Source organism: Aquila chrysaetos, chromosome 25 (assembly GCF_900496995.4).
Source record: "Aquila chrysaetos chrysaetos chromosome 25, bAquChr1.4, whole genome shotgun sequence".
In the NCBI taxonomy this organism is placed as follows: Eukaryota; Metazoa; Chordata; class Aves; order Accipitriformes; family Accipitridae; genus Aquila; species Aquila chrysaetos.
The window spans coordinates 17,157,290-17,163,364 of record NC_044028.1 but is presented as its reverse complement, the minus strand read 5'-3'; positions in this window follow the sequence as shown (position 1 = coordinate 17,163,364).

Here is a 6,075-nt window from a genome sequence, read left to right as displayed (position 1 = left end):
GAGAATCTGTAGCTGTGAACCCTGTTGGCCTTGTCTTAGAAAACAGAGTTTAGCCCTTTGAATCTTTTCTAAGGAGCAATGGCCGTTCAATGGAAGAGGCCTTTGTAACAGAAAATGCCACACTAGATTTCCCTTTGTGCGTCTGGTTTACACCATGCAAACTGGTTTACAAGAATTCTTTCTCCTGCTCAGTGGGGGCTCCGAGGCAGCTGTGATATTTGTTTAGCTAATCTTTAAATTGCCAGATTAAGATTCTGGAACTGGATTTGGTTAACTGGATGCTCTGCTGGACAGGAGAACCTCCAGCTCTTTAAGCTAAAGGAAGACTGGCTGTGCAAAGAGGAATGCAAAGGGTCTGCTGCATAGGGTACCATTTTAGGTGTTTTATTAACATCACCTAAAATTTCATTTTTATATAGATGCAGAAGAAGAACTAATATGTGACAATTCAGAGGGTGTTGAGAAGAACAAGAAGCCACCTTCTACATCCTACACACCTGATATATTGTATCAGAAATAGTGTGGCCAGCAGGAGCAGGGAGGTGATCTTCCCCCTGTACTCAGCACGAGTGAGGCCGCAGTTTTGGGCCCCTGACTACAAGAAAGATACTGAGGAGCTGGAGCGCGTCCAAAGAAGGGCAACGAAGCTGGTGAAGGGTCCAGAGCACAAGTCTTATGAGGAGCGGCTGAGGGAACTGGGGTTGTTTAGTCTGGAGAAAAGGAGGCTGAGGGGAGACCTCATCGCTCTCTACAACTACCTGAAAGGAGGTTGTAGCAAGGTGGGTGCTGGTCTCTTCTGTCAGGTGGCTGGAGATAGGACGAGAGGAAATGGCCTCAAGTTGTGCCAGGGGAGTTTTAGATTGGATATTAGGAAAAATTTCTTCACTGAAAGTGTTGTCAAGCATTGGAACAGGCTGCCCAGGGAAATGGTTGAGTCACCATCCCTGGAGGGATTTAAAAGACGTGTAGACAATCACACTTAGGGACATTGTTTAGTGGTGGACTTGGCAGTGCTAGGTTAACAGTTGGACTCAATGATCTTAAAGGTCTTTTCCAACCTAAACGATTCTGTGATTCTAGGGTAGCTGTAGCTCAGCTAGAGGTCACAGGTCTTGATCCAGCTCCTGGTAAGATACGGATGGCGTCTTTTGATTACGCTGGGTTTCCTTGATCATGCAATAACAAAATACCCTTAAATTGTCCATCCTCAAAGATCAGAAGAGTAAGCCAGCATCTAAGCTGGCACAGGTAAACATGTAAGGCTTTATTCCTGGAAGTTGACAACATATGTGGAATTCAGCTATACACTTTGGAGACTGGGCAGCATTCTTGTTTTCCAAGTAGGTATAAGATCCGTTGCCATCAAAATTGACATAAATACACAGGAAAAATTACTAGATGCTATACATGGACGCACAGAGCCTTGTAGGACACTTGAAAGGAGCAATACAATGATGTGGCCACTTCACAATACAGGGTGTTTCGTGAACACAGGCTGAAGAAATTAAAACCTTTGGTGATTTTTCTGATGCTAACAGTACAGCAGGTGGGTGCATTTACCTGCAAGCTGGTCACCTGGTGCTCACTGATAAAGTGCCTAAAAATAGCATGTGTTGATATAATGCCTGAACTGAAGCTGGATGCTAGTTTATAAAATTTGATGCAGTGAGAAGCAGAGCATGCTTACTATGGGACGGTCATGAACTGTCTGACACATCTTTAACCTCTGCAGTCCTGGGAATCCTCCGGGATTCCCAGCAGCCCTCGAGGTGCTAATTTTTCGCCATGAGAGATTTGTGACTAAAAGATCAAATAAGATTACTGTTACTGGAGTGCAAACCTACCCTTTGTCACTGAACCCATCAAACACAGTGGAAGGTGGCGATAGTCCTGGGAGCCCGTACGCAGCAAGGAGCAGGAGCAGCAGGATCAGGAGGGTGTTTTGACCCAAATCTCACATACTTTGCATTGCTTCTTTGTCTGATGCTTTGTCTAAGCTGCATCGTTGCATGCACCAGCAGCCTCTGTCTGGGTGTCCCCTTTCAGACTCAGCTTTCCCTTTTATTTTGCAAAGACCTGCAGAGAGTGCTGGTGTATGAAGATTTTATGCATGGCTAACAGAACAGATCCTAGTGGAAAAGGGGGATGTATGGCATCATGTTGATGAACACAAACTGAAGTGCTGATAGCAATACAGGCGAGTCGCTCGAAAGCTAGTCTGTAGGTGACTGTGTCTGAAAGGGCCTCCACACGGCGTGCAACAGAGTCTCAGCGTAAAGGATGAGTTGTTTCAAAGGTGATGGTAAACGGGAAGCATGGGTAGCTAGTTAGAACCTGTTTTTTCACTTTCTGCACAACCTCAAAATATGCTGCGCAGCAGAGAAGGCTTGTGTGAATCTTGCATCAGAATTTCAGTGCTGTTTGTACTGGTGAAGCTGCAGTTGTGCTCTTCTAGCTCCCATGCTCTTCCAGCTCCCATCCTCTCCACTCAGACACTAAATTACTCGTCCTCAGACGCATTGTATCCCTGAGCAGTATCTGGCTTGTGCTCTTCCTGCAGCGAGAGCAGTGCCCCGTGATTTCTCTAGCATATTGAGGTGAACCAAGACTGTGCAACATGTGGGAATGGTGCTGTGAAGCGCCCAGCATGGGCTAGTTGTGTCCTTTACTTCTGCATTTGCTCTACCAGATTTCCCCATTTCCCCCGGGATGGAATTAGGGATCTCCAACCTGGAAGAATCTCATGGAGTTTATTTGGTTTCCTGACTGTAAGCAATGCTGAACCCTGCTTTGTGCAGAAAATTGATCTGTTGGGTTTGATTTTTACTGGGACCTTATTAACTGCTGCCTGTCTCTTTTACTTGTTGGTTGGTTGGTTGTTTTTTTTTTTTTTGGGGGGGGGGGGGTGTTCATTTTTCTACAAGTTAAACTTTGTGTGCTGACAAACTGTTGGTGATAAACAGCATGGCCTTCTCTCCTGCTCTGCCCAGGCTCATCAGCTGTGGAGTCAAACCTATATCCTCCAGGGCAGAAGATGGAAAATATTTATAGGCAGTGAAATCCAGTTTCAAAGGACATTCCTGAGACCTCGTGCTTTTAAACTTGGACAGAGTCCCTCTCACGTCTGGCTCAGGACCTTGAAACTGGACTGGCCCATAAAGTAGTTCACTGGGCCAAATTGAGAACAGAGTTTTCTCTCGTCCAGACTTCCTGCTGAGACTATCGAGAGTGTCTTGGGTAGGCTCCAGGTCTATGATTTATGGACAAACCACAAGCCAGGAATCTGCAATCTAAGCTTCTTGAGCAGCAACTGTTTAAAACATTATGGGAAGAAATGGCCACTGTTTCCAAAAGAAGAAAACTTGGGAGCCATTAATAACGTTTAGCACTTCTGTAGTGCCTCACAATTGTTAATTAATCCTCCCATGCTCCTTGTGAAGTAAGTCAGAATTATTCTTACTGTACAGATAAGGTCTTCATGGAGCTTAAATAAATTTCCCTAAGAAATGTAGTGAATCTGAGTTCAGGACACAGCCCAGGACGCAAGAATCCCAGCACAAAGTGAAACAAACCTCCTCCAAGATCCAGAGGCATAAAGACAAGAACCTGCTGGGTTTGGATGAGGCAATCAACACAAATGTAACAGCAACTTCAAGAACATCTCTGCCCAATACCCTGTTCATTTAGAAATTCTTTCCAGAGCAGGTCTGGGTCTGCCCAGACCTAATCCGGTGAAATCGTGTGCTTTCCCAGTAACTCCTGGGTTCAAAAATTCCTGGGATTTCAGACAATACCTGGAACCTTGGCTGCTTACTAGAATTATCCTGTACAAAGTCCTTTCCAGCTGGTTGTCTCCCCTATTGCTTGGGAACAAGAGGATGGCATGCTAAAATCTATCTTACTGTCTTTCTCTGCCCAGAACAGCTCACCTCCTGATGCTTCTGGAGTGGGTTAAACATGGGGTTTCCTTTTCTTTCATCAGCAGGAAGCCTTCCTTCCAGGAAAAAAAAGGTTATTTGTTCTCCCTCTGCTCTCAGAATCATCTTTCGTTTCTCCTTTACCTCCCCCTTTACACTTAACCTCCATCTTCTCTTAGTGGCCCATGCTGTGGTTGCAACACAGTCCAGGCCAAGAGGGGAGTTCATCTGCCTGGACGGTCGTTTTCCCGTTCTCACCCCTGACAGAAGGGTGCTCCTTCGTGCTGTCTCCCACTGTCAGTCCTGGAGCCCCTTCTAGCAAGAATTTTATCTCAAATCACAAGCCCCTTCCCATCGCACTCCTCCTGGAAACAGTCTGGAGTGTGAACAGGTGGGAATGGGTAAAAAAGTCTGGTCGAAATGGAATAGTTGGCAGGAGTGCAAGGACCAAAGGCTTCTGTAAGTACTTAAATTTGTAAGGACTCCTGATTGTCTCATTGCTGTTAATCTATTTACAGCAGCAGGAAGGATGAAAAATGGGTGGAAGAAGCAGTTTCTTCCTCTCTTCAAATCTATAGGGCAAAAAGTATTGTAATGAATTGTCCATTGAATGTATCTGTCCAGCTTTATTCCAAATGTCAAGATACGATCTGCAAGGGATTTGGGGTTAGGCAATAGCAGTTAACAAAGCAGCAGTCTGTGAAGCCAAGCAAAGATTGGTTCTCCTTTTGCAGCCCAAGTAAACGAGGGGTTAAAGCCTGACCCAGAGGTAAATCAGTAAGTAAATCCTTCACGGAACTGTCCCGCATTAAACCCCTAGAAACTCAGGAAGCCAGAGCTGTGACAGGAGGCGGAGGGAGATTCAACTTGAGTTTTGTTTCACTATGTACCTCAGTCACTGGACTTGTGCTGTCTCAAGTGGTTTAGCAGACATTTTAAAAAACAAGTGTTCTAAGTTACCTTGCAGTTTGCTTCAAGAAATCAAAGGATATGGATTTTTTTTTAGTTGGGCACTGTATTTTTAATGTGTTTAGAGATTCTTAGCATGTTTAATCCTCAGTGCCCTTACTGAATGATGGTGATTCTTCTTGGAAATTTTATTTCACTTCACCTCCCAGGAGAACAAGACAAATTTTGCTTTATAACAAGTTAATTAGACATGCACACTCTAACTCGTGCTGTCTGACTTACTGAATGGAAACATGCATATTTTTCTGGCAGGCTTACAAGAGGACATGGATATAGTAGCATGCACTGTCCCAAAATTCACACTTTAGAGAAAAAACAAACAAAACAAACCTGCTCTTGAGGCAAATGCTGCATTGTTGCTTGTTTTGCCCTTTCAAGAGACTCAATGCGCTGAGTATTGTGCTGAGCTCTGTCATCCAGCATGGCCAAAGTCCATGAGAAGGGCAGATTAACACGATAAATTAATGCAAATCCTAAATTTTACTCATTGGAATTGGCCCCCGTGGCTGCTTCTCTGATCACTGCTGACCTGGATTGAATCGATCTGTATCGAAAGCTTTACAAAGTTAATCTGGAGCTGCCAAAGAGCCACCAGCGTTACGAGTCTTAACCCAGATCAGTGGATCTGCCCCTCAGACTGAGCAGAGATAACAAAGTGAAACACAAACTTGGAGAAATGCTGACTGTAGCATACTGGGGATAAATGTGTATATGTATATATAATACATAATATGTATGTTCATAGCTAGATAAACAGATTTACATATTTCATATAAATACCATTGCACAGTGAATTCAAGCGCAGTTACTTTAAAAACATTTTAGTATTGGCAATAGTGCCCACAAGTTCCATAATTGTCGTTTTTCTGCAGAGACTGCTCAAAAACCAAAGTGTGATAGTAAATATCCTGTCTTTCACAATGTATATCCAAAGTGTTGCTATTTCAGGGACCTGCCTGCATCTATACAGTTGTAATTCATGGGAGAGTACCACTAGCATGCATTAAATTAAGCCAAGATTTTCATGCTAGAGTCTAAGGCACTGGGGCCCTAGGCCATCTCTGATCCAGACCAGTTCCCTGGCGGGGAGAAAAAGATGAATTATTAAAAAATTGCTAGCAGAAGTCCGGTAGGTCTACATAGGGAATCCGATAGTCTGCCTCTGGTCAGCTGCCTCATTCTGGGAGAG